General features: G+C 39.9%; 2 long non-coding RNA genes across 2 annotated transcripts in view; both read right to left on the bottom strand.

Annotated features, from left to right (window-relative positions):
• The window catches only part of LOC309697815, a 332892-nt gene that overhangs the window by 24453 nt on the left and 291202 nt on the right, over positions 1-17237 (bottom strand). The window lies entirely within an intron of this gene.
• LOC309703344 lies at positions 14177-15310 on the bottom strand. The gene is made up of 3 exons (XR_014275866.1): positions 14814-15310; positions 14594-14697; positions 14177-14489 (listed from the first exon to the last, which is right to left on the bottom strand). It is a non-coding gene; the product is annotated as an uncharacterized lncRNA (long non-coding RNA).

Genomic DNA, 17237 nt, shown 5'->3' with positions numbered 1-17237 from the left:
ATAGACGGAGAAAGTTGGAGGACGTAGTACAGACGGCATGCTGAAGGCGTTATGAGTCAACTTTTCAAAGTCATTTTAATCTCAGTTAGAGTACCCGGCCCTCACAGGGGTCACAACCGCAGAGTAGCATCGTTGTTCGCACATAATAAAGAAAAAAACGTGAACAAATGAGGAAACTTTGCAGATGAATGGAGCCGAGTTACTGCTGTGTTGACGCGTCGCATTGTTTTATGTGAAGAGAAAATAAAAACGTCACGGTTACAAAATGTAATCTAAACTGGACTATACTATTACTATTTCTGATATTTCCGAGTTAGTTACTGGAACATTATGTCAAGTTTTTATTTTATTTTATTTTTTTCGTTGAAACAAAGTGGGATTCTGTTGCTTTCCACGTTTTTTGTTTTGTTTTGTTTTTGTTTTCCTTCCTTTCCTTTGCATGGGGGCGGAATGATGACATTCAAAAAGGGTGTGCTCAGGTCTGTCCTCGCGCGCCGCTGGCTCAGTCAGAGCGGGTGTGGCCGTCCGCGTGTACGTCCCTGCTCTGCTCAGCAGCAAATACCTGCACCAAACTGGGAATGAAATAATCCAGCACCCGTGCGCGCGCACACACATACACACACAGTGTGGCGCGTGCGCACGTGTTTATTCATTGAACGTCCGTTAATCCACCTGTCTCCAGGGAGGATTAGGGCGTTTTGGGACATTTTGGGACCTGTTTTTCTTTTTTTCTGTTTTTTTACACTCGCCTTTCAACAACATAATTCCTTCAGCTCTACTACCCCCCCCCCCCCTCCCCCAGAGAAAAGGAGCCACAAGTGTCGTTAAACACGCAGTATGTGGTGGAAGCGCCTTGCTGCTGCTGATGTGGTTTGCGTGCAAATAATTTTGGGAGCCCAAAATGGGTTGGTGTTCCGCTGATGGGGTGTGAAACTCTGACATGTGACAGAAGAATTGTGGCTATAAAATGAACTCATCAGGATACTCGTATTTAACAGGGCTCATGACAGAGACAGATATTTATTCAGTTTCAAAGTCATTTCTCATACCCTGAATGCTCAAGCACCTGCTGGCTCTACTGGCATGAAAATGGAAGGCGATATTGGCAAAGGGTTGGTCCTCTCTCGGTCTGCATGTTTGTGTCTGTTTCTCTCTCTCCCTCTCTTCCTCTGCAGTGCCATAATTCCTAAGGCTTGCTTCATTTGGCTGCTTTAGTGTGGCTCTCCCAGTGTTAAAGTGAGGGTTTGATTCCCACTGGTGATTAAATACTGCAGTTTCCATTTATCGACAAACATACTCCAATGCTCAGTAATTGACTTTCCACCTGCCAAAAAACTAAGTTGTTTTTTTTTTCTGAGGTAGGACTGCGTAGCACATGATTTCATTCATTTTCTGCTTCTGCCGTGCCTGCCACCAGAAGTGGATATGCAAAACAGCCATCTCTGTCTCTTTTCGTTTTTCACACTGTGCTTGTCAGAGTGGACGAGTGAGGAGACGGTGATTGACTAATGGTTAGAAATACAGTTGGACTCAGAATGGCTCATTAGCCGAGGGACTGGGCACGTCAGACCAGCCACAGGAATGGTTCCATGAATATCGCTCTCTGTATCGCACACTCGGACTTACTTTGTTCTGCCTCAGGATATTCCCTTTTGAAAATGCCACACCTACAACCCCCCCCCCCCCCACACACACACACACACACATACACACACACCTTTCATTGGATTAATAAATTCAAGAAAAAACTCTACGGGAAAGGACCTTCTCTGAATGACTGGGTGATAGAAAAGAGCAGTAACTGTAGAGGAGGAGATCAGAGTGCTGGAAAATAGATTTAGGAATGGAATGAACTGGAATTTGATTGTGTGGTGGACTCGTGGGGGGGGGGGGGGGGGTTCATCTCTGCAGACATGTATGGACAAACCGCAGCAAATCATTCATTGTCTGTGTGCTGCATACAATTATCTTTCTGGCTGTGCGCAGCTCCCTGCAGGCTGTGTTTTCTGCTGTTGTATCCCTGAGGAGCACTTTGACTTTCGGACATTGTTTTGTCAGGGTTAAGGTAAAAACCCTTTAAGATTAAATAGCTGAGCTTCTCAAAGCTTCAAAAATACTTTTCACAGAATTCAGCGGAATTAAAATCCCTGTCGAGAGACAGGCGGCGTTAGGCCTTCTATCTCAAGCTGCCTTTGTTAACTTCTCGTGGCAATTTGTGATGAGGTCACGACTTCTAATCTGTTGATTGGTGTCAGTGAATGTAATGTATGTTGTCAACAAGGTTCTGACTAATGCTTGTTGGTGACTTAAACATTAGTTTTTCTACCGAGGCTTTAGAATTTGACCACAGTTGCTTTGTGGTTTCCTCCAGTTACCTGTATTTTTAGATCCACAGCTAGCTGAGGCTGGACTAGGTTGCTTCATGTTACTGCATGAGGGACAGAATCAATCTTGTGGATTTGAATCCTGATTGCAGATCAGCACTCTTGCGCAGCTCCCATACAAATATGTTTCATTTAGCTTTAGTTCTCCTCCGTGGAGTCACGCATGGTCGCGAGCTCAGACACAATTGCAGTGATTGCCAATTCTGGTGTTCTATGGCAAACACCAATCAGATTCCTAAGTGCCAATCATTGAGCACAGGATCCACTAAAGGTTTTGTAGTGCTCCGCTGGTGCTAATCCTGTTCTGCCTTGCACAAAGGAGCAGATACCAGTCCTGCTGATGGGTTAAGGACCATCTATGGTCCTGTCCAGCTCTCCTACAATAACTGTCTGTCTTTTGTCCATGTTCGTGGGACTGCTGAGAGACACTGCAAACCTTCTAGCAATGGCACATCTGGATGTGCCATCCTGGAGGAGTTGGATTACCTGTGCAATCTCTGTAGGGTCCGCAGATTGCTGATCTCTACCCTGTTCAGATGCAAAACTAGTAAAAAAACAAACAGAAAAGATGAGGAGGCAGAGAATGCCAGTGGCCTCCACCTGTAAAACAATTCGCGTGGTGGGGGTTCTCTCAATCTTGCACCTGTTGTTAATTTCATTAACATCAAAGCAGCTGAAACTAATTAGCGGACCAGGTCAATATCCCAGAAGTTTAGGTGACTTGATGCTATACTCTGATTGAAAAGTGTTCCTTTAATTATACAGTAAGCCTGCTGTGGTTGCTTCAAAAAGGTCAAATTATATCAGATTTTTTTTTTTAAACAACTTAAAAACTGAAAATGTAGCTATCAAAATGTCTGTTTTCCTCTGTTTTTTGCAAGACATTCTGAATTAGTGGCATGCTTTGGTGAGTCAGTAAAAAGGGGTGATTGCCAGCTGTGAAAGCAGTTCTAATACAGACTTTTTAAAAGAGGCTCTTAACTGTAAGAAAAATACTTTTTTATGAGCTGCAATCATCTTTTGATCTTTAAATATTGATCACTGAACACTTATCAGAATGATAGTCTTTTTTTCTGGACATCAAAACTGCCTGCAGTGCTTCACACTGAAACCAATTACTTGTGCGGTTAGGATAGGGAGTTGAAACAAAAAAGGTGTATGAAATTAATATTTAAAAAGGTTTGAAGTAGTATCAAAAAATCCAAATGAGGATTTAGTTCTGTGTCTTTATTGCATCAACGGGGACTTAAATAGAGGGGAGATTTAATTATGGATGGATAGCGCAATAATTAAGGATTTACATGGCTGAAGATATGACAAAGGACACTGTTTCAGTCTGGTTAAATCACCAAACATCATTCCAGAGAAAGGCTTTAATGGCTTTAACTGGAGAAACAATGCAATACATTTATATGTTGGAAGCCTGTTTCTTTACACAGTAGTTGTTTTACAGTTTGATCTTAAAGTATTTGGACACTGTCATGTGTTACTGGATTGTATAGCTTTAACACTTTAAGATCCAAATCACCAGTGCGACTCATCCTGCAACAACAACAGCGAAGAAGTCATTCTTGAATTTTGCAATTAAAGGTAAGATCTAAGAAAATAAGTGTTTCAGGTTTAGTTTTAGGGGTTTTATAAGTTTCGCAAATTATTTTATTACCGATGTTAAAGTATATCGCATATAAGTTACATTGGTTTTGTCAGTAACCGCTTGTATTCAACAGCTCATGGGCCAAATTTCTAAACTGGCCTCACAAGTTGCTACAACAAAAAAAAGAAAGACAATGTAATGAATGACTTTTTGTGCAACAGTGAACGTTTGCCATCTTGTGCACATCTGCCTGCTCTTCTACCAGACCGCTTTCTTTTTCTCTTTCTCTCTTTTCTGCAACCCTTGACCTTGTCAGCTCTGCTCCTCAGACCTGAAACCTGTCCAATTAAGCTTCTGTGCCTGGGACTTCACCCATTATTTGCTCAGATTAGTTCCCCACACTGTGGATTTCTCTTGGTTAAGCCAGGGTTACCCCGCTGCTCTGCACAGCCAGCAGTGTGCTGGATTCTCCATGTGTCTCCAACCCTATTGTGCCCGAAAATAATTGTTCAGCTTTTATCTAACTAAAATCCCCCATCAAGCTAGTCCTGCCTCATGATAGAGCAGTCTTCAAAATATCTTACTTCAGTAGATGTTACTAGGCAACCTGGTGTGCAACAACCATTGAGCGCAGTGTTTTCCATTCATATCTGTGGAATCAAAATGACTTAAAAGTTCTACGCATAAATGGACATATTTTTGTTTTCCTTTTCATCCCATGCACCCCCAAATTCACGACATGATTAAAGAATCTGTTTTAGGAAATGTCATGAAATATGAAATCATGGGGTTTCATTTAAAAAGACGAATGTCTAAAATGGTGAGTAAGTGTAATTAGAAAAGGTTTAAACTCAATCAATCCTGTTTTCCCGCCATTTTATTTTTTTTACCTGGAGTCAGGGTCCCATCTTAAACAACCTTAAATTAGACCATAGAGGAATGGGCTGGAAAAAATATATATTTCATATCATTGCATTAGCCTTGAAATAGGTTTAATTAATAGGTTTAAACATGTAAGTAAACTTACATGTAACTTGATTATTATTTTTACTTGCATTTTTTGCAAACCTAAAAAAAAAATAGTGTATTACAGCTTTAACCTCCTAAGACCTGAACTCTTCCACGGCATGCATTTTTAATTTCTCTTTGATATTTGGTCATATTGGGGCCCGATGAATGTAAAAACAAAGAATTACCAGATTTTGTTTTTAACCTTATTTTTGTTTTTAAGAAAAATAAGAGCCAAATATGAGGATATTCGTTTAAAATTTTGATAGAACAGTAGCAGTCCCTTGTAGAGCAAAATTCAGTAATTTGGTCTAAATAACCCAAAATGTGATGTCCACATATGTGGACGCCAGGTCCTAGGAGGTTAAAGGTGAGGAGACAGGAATACAGAGCCAACTATACAGTCTTGGGTTACTTTTTTTTTTTTTTTTTTCTAAATGACATCAGAAACAGCAGTATGCGACATTACGTGATGGCAGAGCTTCAGTTCATCCTTTGTCATTTTTTTTTTTTATTTTTATTTTTTAAATAAATAGGACAGGGGGAATGAATGAGAGAAAGAGGGGGAGAGAAAGAAAGAAAACCAAAGGGGAGAAGAGACGGTGAGAAGGGGGGGGGAAGAGAGACAAAAAAAAAAAAAAAAAAAACTCCTGGGTCACCTGTATGGAGAAAAAAAACAAACAAACAAACAAACAAAAACAAACAGAGGAGACAGCAAACAACAAAGAGCAACATAATAATAGAGAAAACAAAGCACCATCACAATAAACTAGCTAGTCATAGATATCAGTATTTACTAAGTAATAAACGATATTGTGCAGCACGCAAGATAGACAGCGCACAGTGTGCTTTGAGGCAGCAGCCAAGAAAGCTTTAGTCCGCGTCTGTGAATACCCATGTGTGCATACCTGTGTGGATCAGCATGCTTGCATTCCAAAGGTTTCTCCATGTAATGATCTGCTAGGGAGTGTGGGGGGGCCACAGCCCCGTCCTCCAGGGTGTGAAGCGGGTATGGAGGAGATCAAAACTCCAGACATCCAGAGGCCCCCAGAACACAAGAGACCATGGAAGACCAACAGAGGGGCAGCCGCGCCACTGTCCCAGTAAGAGCTGAGGAGAGTCCCAGATGAGGGCTCGCCCAGCAGCCGCGGAGCAGAAGTCAGGGGGAGTTGCAGTGACGCGCCCGTGAGCTCCGCCGGCCCCCAGCTGCGCCTGAGTGACCGAGCCCTAGGCCGAGAGGCCGGGGGCACCCCACCTCCAAAGGGGCCCGAGCGAGCCCCAGGCCCCAGGCCCCGACAAGCGGCCGCCAAGGAGTGAGCCGGTGTGTACCCGGACGCCCACCCCCAGACACAAAGAACCACCAACACACCGACACCTGAGGGAGTCCGCCACCGGCAGGGGAAGTGGTGGTGGGTGGAGATAGGCCTCCAAACCTTGGAGGGCCTGAGGTGTCCCCAGAGAGGTGGCGTCTGATACCCAACCTGACATATAGACACAGACATACAGGCACACACAGACACAAACATCCATTCCCACCCTCATGCTCTCATGGGTTACTTTTATCACAGAGACCTTGAGAGGCTTCATATGTCTTGTGTATAGAGGTTTGTCTCTGACAGACAAGTAAACATGCTGCAGTGAGCTTAGAGGATTTGAAAACATAAGAAAGAGAAAAAACTAAACTAAAGAGAAAAGAAGAACAAATCAGAGAAGGCAAACAAGATGCTGGCCTTTTGTGTTTTTTGACCTTTTCTGTCCTTTGCTGTGTGGATCAAATTAAATGGAACTGCCTCAGTCTGGTAGTTAAATTCACCAGGTCACCAGGGGCAGAAATAATCCGCTCTAATTCCAGTTGCCAACCTCAATGTATGGTTGTGAAAATCCCAACGGCTTTGTTATCTGTAAAGATGTGTGGCCACTTATTTAACATCATTTAAGGTTTCTTTGTATTATCTGACTCACATATTACAGTGAATATGATGAAAGAGTATCCTCAGCCACAACTGTTTTTTTTTTTTGTAGCACTTATACAGAAGTACTATGGTGAGACAACAGTTAGTATGTGGCTGAAACTGTCTGTTACACAGTGGGTTTCAGTCAGTTTGTACATGTATCACATGATGAGAAAACACACTTTGGACAATGCTGTGCTATGACAGACATTTACATAGTGAGAAAACTGAAAGATCTTCTGTAATTCATATGATCAGATTTTAGATCCACTACTGTAAGTGGTTAGATTTCATAGGATGGAGAAAAACACACACATCCAAGTCCAATTTCAAATGGCCAATACAAAGTAAAAGCTGATCACAAATTCTTTTTTTTTATAACCAAATTCCCATTTTTTGTAACACCCACAGAACGCTGATGCTGATTTGAATAATTCTCTTGCCACAAGCTCCAGAGTGTCAAACTGCAGGCACATTCAACATTCAGCTCAAAGACAAACTGAAAATAAAGCTTCATGCTACTAGCATGAAGCACCCTCAGCTGGAGGAATAACTCAATTATCTGAAATGATTCTGTAAACAAGATTGGTTCATTTTGGATTCTGCTTAAAGCCTTTGCTGGGCATTTTAAACTTTTTTTTGTCCTCGGGTATAATGCCACAGTGAAAGCAGTTCAATAAAAAAGAAAATGTAAGACTGATGAGAAATAAATTGAATGTTCTCAGAGCAATGTAAAGGTTTGAACAATGTGAAAAGACCAGGGAAAAGAACAGTACCTCAAGGAAAATAAAAACTAAATTAAGATAATGATTTGGATATAATTAAACGGACGCCGCTCTTCAGGCAACATATATAGACCTCACACCAATACACTGCAAAAACATGTGTCATCCAACTTTAAGGCTAAAACAGATACTTCTGTAGCATCCCTCAATATTTTCCAGCCTTACTAGAATAATGTCCTTAAATATGTTTACATTTACATTAAAGCATCACTTTATTAGGTACATCTTGGTAATTCTGGGTTGGATCACTTTTTACCTTCAGTAATGCGTGTGTCGACTTCACTTCCATGGTGTGAATTTCCCGTTCAGTTACATCCCAAAGGCGCTGCATCCTCACAGGATGGATCTATCCTTTCATAGTGTTTGTGCCAAACTTTGACCCTACCATCTGATTGTTGCAGCACAAATTGAGACTCATCATACCAGACAGGAGTCACACTTAGTGTTGTACTACACTGCTGTAGCACTTCTGCTTCAAGATCTGATGTGCAGTGTATTCTGAGATTATCTTCTTCATGCGAGTGGTTATTTGAGTTATTTCCTCTATTTTAGCCATTCTCCATAAACTCTAGAGATGTTTGTGTGGGAAAATCCCAGCAGATTAGCAGTTTCTAAAATTTTCTGACCAGATCACGTGGCACCAAAATTCATGCCACATTCAAAGTCATTTAAATCACCGGCTTTATATGTTGATACAGGGCAGGATGGATCCACGCTTTCGAGTTGTTTACACCAAATTTTGAGCCCACTATCTGAATGCATCAGATTCAAGACTCATCAGATGAAGCAATGTTTTTCCAATCTTCTGTTGTCCAACTTTGGTTAGCATGTATAAACTATAGCTTCAACTGTTTGTAGCTGACAGTTGTGACACGTGCTGTGGTCTTCTGCTGCTGTGCATTCAGAGATGTTCTTATGCATACCTTGGTTATAATGTGTGGTAATTTTTAATGAATGTTGCAGTCTGAACATTTATATATATATATATATATATATATATTTATATATATATATATATATATATATATATATATATATATATATATGGATGAGAGAGAGTGTCAACTCATTCGGATGAGCTCGCCAGTATGCTCAGATGTACCAAATCCTAGGTGATACTGTCGTATCAAGCTGTGTTGCTTCTGCTCCCTGTAGCATCCTTTGAAATCATATGTAAGTGCGAGGTAAAGTGAGAATTACATCCCACCTGGCTTCTTGTAGATTTCACTTGGTACGTGCTGTGGCCACTGCTATCTGTTCTCATTCATATGCACCACTCTGACTGCAGAGTTATTTTACAATTTCCTTGCTGTTTGATCTCCTTCAAGCTCTCCACTCTGGGACTGTCACTCTAGAGGGATGTGCACAGGGAGAGGGAGTTAAAACAGACAACGAGAGCTGGGGGAAAGAGAGTGTGTGGAATCAAGAGGGACAGGTGAGAGAGTAAGATTGACATGGGAAGCAGGTGAAAAGTAGATGGAGATGGGTGAGAGTCAGCTGTATACTTGCTTCATGTTCACACCCGTCCTCTTTCCCAAGCTGTCAAACAGCCATTTTATTAAAGCTGTTGGCATCTAGTGCCAAACAGTAGCCCGCCACTTAACACTTAGGTCATAGCTGTGGTGAGACTTGGTTTTTCTCACTGTAAACTCCCTTAAGAGTTCAGTTCTGTCCTAAATCAGCTGCATCCAGCATGGGACTTGAATCCTTGACCCTGAGGTTAAGAGTCTGCCAACTGAGCTAGCTAGACTTGATGGCTTGTGAAATAGATATGACATTTTCTACTCAAGTTGAGCACTCAAAGTGCTTCCTAATACAAGTCTTGTTCCCCCATAAATTCATGCATTTCTGTTTCTATCAAACCTGATGGATCAGTGGAAACTTGGCGTTCCATGTCGAATCAAAATATTTCATCATGTGAACACCCCCAAAGTTCTACTTTGTGGATTGCTTTGCCTTTTGAGTAACTTCTTAAGCTTGCCAGACTTTGTAGTAATTACCAGCAGTTTAATCTGCATTGTAAGTAAGTTCTCCACTGTGACTGAATGCCTCAGTCAAAGTGGATCATTCCAATCAATCACTCTGATTTGTTGCAGTAGGAGTGTTCAGCTGATTAACCCCTTTCTCATGAGGTCTAGCAGGCAGTGTGTTTTTTGATGATGGTCGGAAAAGCGTGAAGTTGTCGTCTACATCCGTTTTTCGGCATTCCTCAGGTGATTTCAGAACCTCGGGTCATCGTATGTTTGCATGTAGCTAATCTGATCTGGACTGATCACCTGGGGAAGCACATCGTCAGGTCACAGGCCATTTATTGATTGACGTGCAAACAATCAAGTTCTGCTAGCCAGCTGGGCTTTGCATCGTTTCTGTTGCTGAACTTATAATTTCATTGTTTCTTTACCCCTCGTGAATTACTTGGAGTATTTTTCGTTCCATGAACTTGACTAGAATTGACAATTGACATTTTGTAGCCATTTCTCTCATTGCTGCATTTCAAAAGTGGCAGTTTTGGTGAATCAGACACTCATGACTCGTCAAGTAAAGCCTCTGACCAGCCAATTGGTAGCATGGAGTCTGACCAAGGCAAGGCAAGTTCATTCATATAGCACAATTCAACAACGAGGTGATTCAAAGTGCTTTACAGAGACATTAAAAAACAAAAACAAATAAAAAGCATGATTTAAAATTGATTAGAAAAAAACAGTAGATAAAATCAGTAGTTAAAATGTAAGTTTTGAAATTTAAGCTTAAAAGTGTGGATTTGGTGCTTTATTCAAATGCAGCTGAGAACAGGTGAGTCTTCAACCTGGATTTAAATAAACTGAGTGTTTCATCTGATCTGAGGTTTTCTGGGAGTTTGTTCCAGATATAAGGAGCATAAAAGCTGAATGCAGCTTCTCCGTGTCTGGTTCTGACTCTGGGAACTGATCCAGATGACCTGAGGGATCTGGAAGGTTCATACTGGGTCAGGAGGTCACTGATGTATTTTGGTCCTAAACCATTCAGATTGTCTGACTGATTTTTTAGGTAGACCTGTAAAGATGCTGTTAATAATCAAGCCTACTAAAGAGGAATGCATGGACTAGTTTTTCCAGGTCCTGTTGAGGAATCAGATCTTTTATCCTTGAAACATTCTTGAGGTGATGGTAAGCTGATTTTGTTATTGTCTTAATGTGTTTTTATAAGTTTAGGTCTGCATCCATCACTACACCCACATTTCTTCGACAAACTCACATTTTAGTACTTGCTCAGCTCACTTGGGACCCTGGCTGAGCAGGTAGCAGGGACTTGCTTTTTTCAAGCTTGTTGAAAAACTGTACAGTTCTGTTCTAAATCCTGGGGGTTGAACCCACAACCCTGAGATTAAGCGTCTCATGCTCTACCGACTGAGCCTGCCAGGCTTGATGCCTAAAGGTTGCATGGTTACGTTCAGTAAACAGGCACATTTTAACCGCCCTTGCAATGATTTGTTAAACCAAATGCTGTGGTTTCAGTGCCTATATGAAATTAAAAACACTGGTACTAACAACAAAACCTCCTTGTACTTTGTATAACACCCACAGAATATAAATTGACAGACGCGAGTTATTCTTTCATTCAAGTTTGTAATTTATTACCGGTTATTTGTATCTTCACCTCATTTATTTGCGTGATAACTTTTTAAGACTAGAAAGTGCATTTTCTGAAGAAACTGCAGTGTGAATGCTTGAATCTGAATGTATGCACTGAAATGAATTAATTACTGAATTTTGAGTTAAAAATATTGAATGAGATAAAAAAAAAAAAACCGAATTTAACCTGAAAACAAAAGTGCTGAACTGCTAAAAGCTGAAGGTTACACAGAAGAAGAAGTTGGAAAAAAGCTGAAAATGTTTTAATTGTAAATTAGAAAACCCTAAGAAATGAGAAAAGAACATTTAGAGTCAGAAAACATCTGAATGAATATTAAAAGGTCATATTCTTTGAATCACTGAATGACTCAAATGTGATCCCTCCACTTTGATCCACACAGTTTAAAAAGTTTAAATGTCTGAGCTTTGAAAGACACGGTGTTGGAAAGAGAACAATAATGGCGACAATTTGAGGGTAAAATGATGGCTGTAACACTGTGGACACAGCAGCAGTTGAAAGAGAAGTGCTAAAGATGAATCTTGGTACAGTGGCAGGCAGAGCTCGTTAAGCAGGCAGGTGTGAGCCTGGTTGCTATAGTGACTGCACCCAATGGCTCCATACACACGTACACAGACATGCGCCTCACTTTTGCTGCTTAAAATGAACAGAAAAGTCAGGCCGAAACAAATCGCTCCCAAATGAAAAGTATAGGTCGTATTGACGAAATTCTTTCACCGTGAGCGGCAGCAATGTCTAGTCTACCTAATTCTCAGTTTTCATGCCTGTGGAGTTTATTATATGGACGTGGTGACAGTGTAAAAACACCATGCTCTTCTGATTTTCAAACCAACCTTCTGAGCCGTTTTAACATTAGAGTCTATGGAAGAGTTGGAGGGAGGAGGCTGTGCATTGGTGACATTTATGAAAGAACCATAACACCTAGTACAATAGTAAACACATTGGATGAAAGAGGACAGCGATGGCTACGTTTTGAGGGTAAAATCATACCTGTAGAGCAAACGCTGCGGACACAGCAGCAGTTTTAAAAAAGATTTTAAGATTAATTTTTTTGCTCCTCTCACTCTAGCAGTTGAGCTGCCTCACTCTAGCCCCAACATTCCGTCCCATACACACCCATTATAAACTCTGAAACGGGTGAAAAAACATCATGAAACTTAAACTGGAACTGAAGAAAAAGTATAATAGATATTGAAAAGATAAATACAAGTTGAATAGTTGAATGTCTTGTCTTCGTTTTAAAGTTTGAATGGTGGCTCTATGTCAATGTATGTGGAAGTAGTAAGAGTTTAAAAATGAGTAAGTTGAATGAGGATTTGAACGGTCTCCCCATTGAAATACATTATAAATTTTTGTTGAATAAAGTTGAATAAAATTAAAAATATAAATGTTAAAAATATGAAAAATAGAAGCAGTGTTGTCCAAAAGAATAGGAATCTAACGGTGTTTGAATGGTTTTTCTAAGTTGAACGGTTTTGAAGGAGTGAGATGCCAAAAAACGTACGGAATATATAATAATAACTAGAAAGTGCATTTTCTGAAGAAACTGCAGTGTGAATGCTTGAATCTGAATGTATGCACTGAAATGAATTAATTGCTGAATGTTAAGTTAAAAAAAAAAATTCTGAACGAGCTGGAAAATACAGAATTTTTAACCTGAAAACAAAAGTGCAGAACTTTTGAAAGCTGATGTTCACACAGAAGAAGTTGGAAAAAAGCTAAACATGTTTAAAATGTAAATAATAAAATGATGAGTAATGACAAAAGAAAATTTAGAGTCAGAAAACCTCTGAATGAATATTAAACGTTCAAATTCTTCTAACTGAAATGAACTTAAAAGATGAACAAAAATTCTGGAGAAAATACAAACTTTAATATACAGCATAATGTTTTTCAGACATGTACACATGTGTATATCATGTTTAATAGTATTACATACATCAATTTGTTTTGTATGTCATAGAAAATAACAAAAATCTTAAGTCATATTTTACAGCTTCTTTCTGAAAAGGACTAGTAGAATAAATAAAAATAACTAAATTAAATAACTAATGAAATACATGAAAATTCAACTTTTAAAACCACAATCCTGAACCTTTAAATTGTGTTGGTTTCTTAGAACATGGCTGAACAGCTGTTTCTATCGGTCTACTTAATCTGTCTACACATCTTTTTATTACTCATTCTTTTTTATGTTTTAATGTAAACAGAGTCCACACAGTGGTAAAAGAGAACTGTATAGAGAATTTTGAGTAAACTCAAATGAAAGCGTAAGGTGGTGACACAGTTTAACACATGCAAATAATCAAATAAGCACATTAGTCCTTTTTGTGAACATGGATAAATAAGGATCAATAGTTTACAGCATTGTTCAGCCATGCCACTAAATGCTTTTTTACACATTGTTTTAACCTGGGCTCAGACACAAAGTCCCAAATTTAGTTAGTCCCTGACTTTGAGTTGTGGTTATGACTAATTATTATACACGAGGCTTTATCTATCTGAACTCTAAGGACACAAATATGAAAAACCTATACTTACCAGCTGATACTCCACACTACACACTAGTGCCATGTGCCATGTGACCTGAAACTTTGGTACAAACTCATCATAATCATTCTGTTAACACTGTTTTTTAACACTGTTTGTGTTGCTGTTCAGCAGTTTAAAATGTTTTAGATTGGATTACATGGAATGAATTTGAATTTTCTTGGGGGGTTTTGTGTGTGTTTTGTTCTTAGCAGATTTTTTCTTCCATAACGTTGAATTCCAGTTACCACATTTCTGGTCATACGACATCCCGAGTGCCCACTTAAAAAAAATCCCCACAGTTAATTCAACATTAAAACAAAATAAAAATATGTTAAATAAATAAAGGTTTGCTCTGTGATGAAATACTAAATAAGCATACATTGTACAGAGCACTAACAATGAAAACAATCCTTTAGCCTGTTGATCAGAGAGAGGCCGTCATTATGTCCATTTAAAACCTGTAATCACAGAGCACAACGTTTCTGTGAAACTATAAAGTCCCATATGATCCTCATCATGTCCAGTGACTTCAGAGTGGATCCTCCCTGTCATCCGGCCAGTGTTTGATGTGTGGCAAGCAGCACAGAAGCAGGATAGCTGAGGACTTTAAAAGAAGAGCAGAAAATAGCAACATATGTAGTTGTAAATGTAAATATCAGTGATACTTGTCTTGTCAAAGGGAATAAAATAATGAAAATGTTAACTTACACACTCATTTAGGGAGGATCTTGACACTGCACAGAGGAGGCACAGTCAGTCTGACAATGATGGTGATCTCCAGGGATGTTTTCCTGCAGCAACATTCCTGCCAACTGGCCGTATGATCCAGAGTAGTTGGTTTGTAATGAACAGAAAGGTGTATATGTTAGGTAGTGTGCACTCAGAGCTGGTCCTAAGAAACAAACACATCCTGTAATACACTGAATACCTGTAGTAGTGCTGCTGCAAATATGAAGCCCTTCTATCATGAGTGGTTTCAAAGAAGGTGTTTTGGAGGCTCAGTCACAGAAACTGTGCAGTCTGTTCAGTCCTGAGTGTCTCAGCTCTGAAGGGGATGGATCACAGAGGGAAACACCTGAGTACAGACATTACAATACACTCTAACACTCCTAAGGTCAAGTGAAAACACAATTTAAACACTTTACAAAGAATGAATACATGTTTTCATGGAAATTATGTCATTAACCCTTTTTGTTGTGAGTAAATCTCACCGACTGCTTGTGGGACAAGCTAGAAGGAGGACTTATCACAGAATCTCTCCTGTGCTCCAGATGTGAAGTCTCACGCTCTGATCGTACGGCGATGAAGATGGTGATGATGAAGTTTCTCTGATCTGTGGCATTACAGTTTCTGGCTGCTATGTGCTTCACATTGTTGGATTTTACATGTGAAGCTTGGAGAAGACACAGGAGGACTGTGTCTTGCTTAAAAAAAAAAAAGAAAAAAAAAAGGAAACCTAACAGGAAAGGAAACCCCCCCCCCCTCAACTCCCACCGTACCCTCCCCCCCCCTCCCACTCAACTCCCCAACCTCACACCATCAAATGTCTATACAAATGTAGGGTATCAGCTGGTAACAGAAAGCAAGTGCTACATATGTACTACATATGTAACACTGCTGAAACATTTCTGGCCAGAAATGTGCAGTTATCAACCCAGACCCACCCTAATAAATGCACTGGCCGAAACATGATAAAAGCTCATAAAAATTTATGTTTCATAGAAAAATTTGTCCAAAAATATAATCGTATACTTTTGAAAAAGTTTAAAGTTTATAACAAACCAAAATAATAACATTTTTGTAAATAGTATTTCAAAATAGAGGCACACATAAAGTGGCTTAACTGTCATTATTGCTGTAATTAGGTTTGTTTGTTTGTTTGTTTGTTTTTTTAAAAAGCAACCTTTAGTCATTATTGTTCTCTCAGAAACAATGAAGAAGCTGTTGAACATTTATGTGTTGTGTAGGCAATCCTCTGGTCCACCCTCCCTCCCTCCCAGCCACAGTGAGACTGGGGCAGCCTGGCAGGATGTTGAAGCCTGGCTGCAGAGAGGATATGCCTACACTATTCATTTTAAACTGCTATATTTGATTTTTCTGACATTTATAGGTTACTGTTAGTGAATTTTAGATTTTCTGTAATAAATAAAATTGTCATCAAACATTATACTGCAATGCAGGGCGTCAACTTTTAAATATCGCTCTACTTTCTTAAGTCATTCAAAAATATAGATATTACTTACTGTATTCAAAGATCTAGATCATGAATCATCACAGGACAATACACAGTATACTGGGTCATGGTAACTATGGTATGTCTTCATGACTCCAGAATGGAGACATCGATCTGACTGAGAAATGAAAATTAGGTCAAGCAGTGTGTTCTTCTCTGTGGTAGGGGCAGTGATGACCTGTGCGTATCCCCTAGACTCAAACAGCTCCAGGATTGGTTTGTTTGCACTGGATAAAACATTCTCATTAAAATCACCACAAACTATGATGGGATGACAGTCCATGATCTCCAATGAGTCTAATAGGCTTACCAGGTTTTTCAGGAATGGCCTCAGAGTGTAGTCTGGAGGTCTGTATACAACTGCAATCAGAGCACTGACTGGTGCTTCAACCTTTAAAGCCAGAAATTCAAGGTCAGTTACATTATGGATGTACTGTTTTTCATGCACTTGAATGTCACTTTTCACATAAACAGCAACTCCACCACCACTTCTGTTTGCCATCTGGGGAAAGTTTGTGTAGGACAGGTGTCTGTTGCGTTTGAACAAATTGTAATTTTCCAAGTGGAGACTCTCTGCGACAAAAGAGCCCCGCAGGTGTGTTTCTGTTAGGCACAAAACATCTGCTAGACACAATTCATGGTGACTTTTGATGTCATTAATGTGAGCTGGCAGTCCCTCTGTATTATGATGAACAATGGTGAAAACCTCTGACCTGCTCAGTGTTTGCCTCACGTGTAGAAGAGGCATCATGTCATCAAGGTTGGCTTGTCTCATGTTCTCAAGCGCTGCAGTGATTTCTGGGTTGGTGAATATTTTTTTCTCCTCCATATCAAGAAGATACAGTCCAGTGAGAGACGTCACTCTACTGACAGCTACGTAGGCCATGCCGGGCTCAAAAATGCTCTTAAGAGAGACAACAGCTGATGTAGTTGTCATACCCTGTACCTTATGTATTGTACATGCAAAGGCCAGCTTCACTGGGAACTGTCTTCGTACCACTCCTTTCTGCTTCAGATTCTCCTCTGCTCTCTCAATGTACACCATGTCGTCTGCTGGTGTGCGGTTATTCTTTCCAGATGTCTCATTATCCATTTTAAGTCCAAGCTTGATGATGTGTT

The sequence above is a fragment of the Aulonocara stuartgranti genome (assembly GCF_965226115.1).
Source record: "Aulonocara stuartgranti genome assembly, chromosome: 3".
Taxonomy (NCBI): Eukaryota; Metazoa; Chordata; class Actinopteri; order Cichliformes; family Cichlidae; genus Aulonocara; species Aulonocara stuartgranti.
This window is presented reverse-complemented; position numbering and strand designations above follow the sequence as displayed.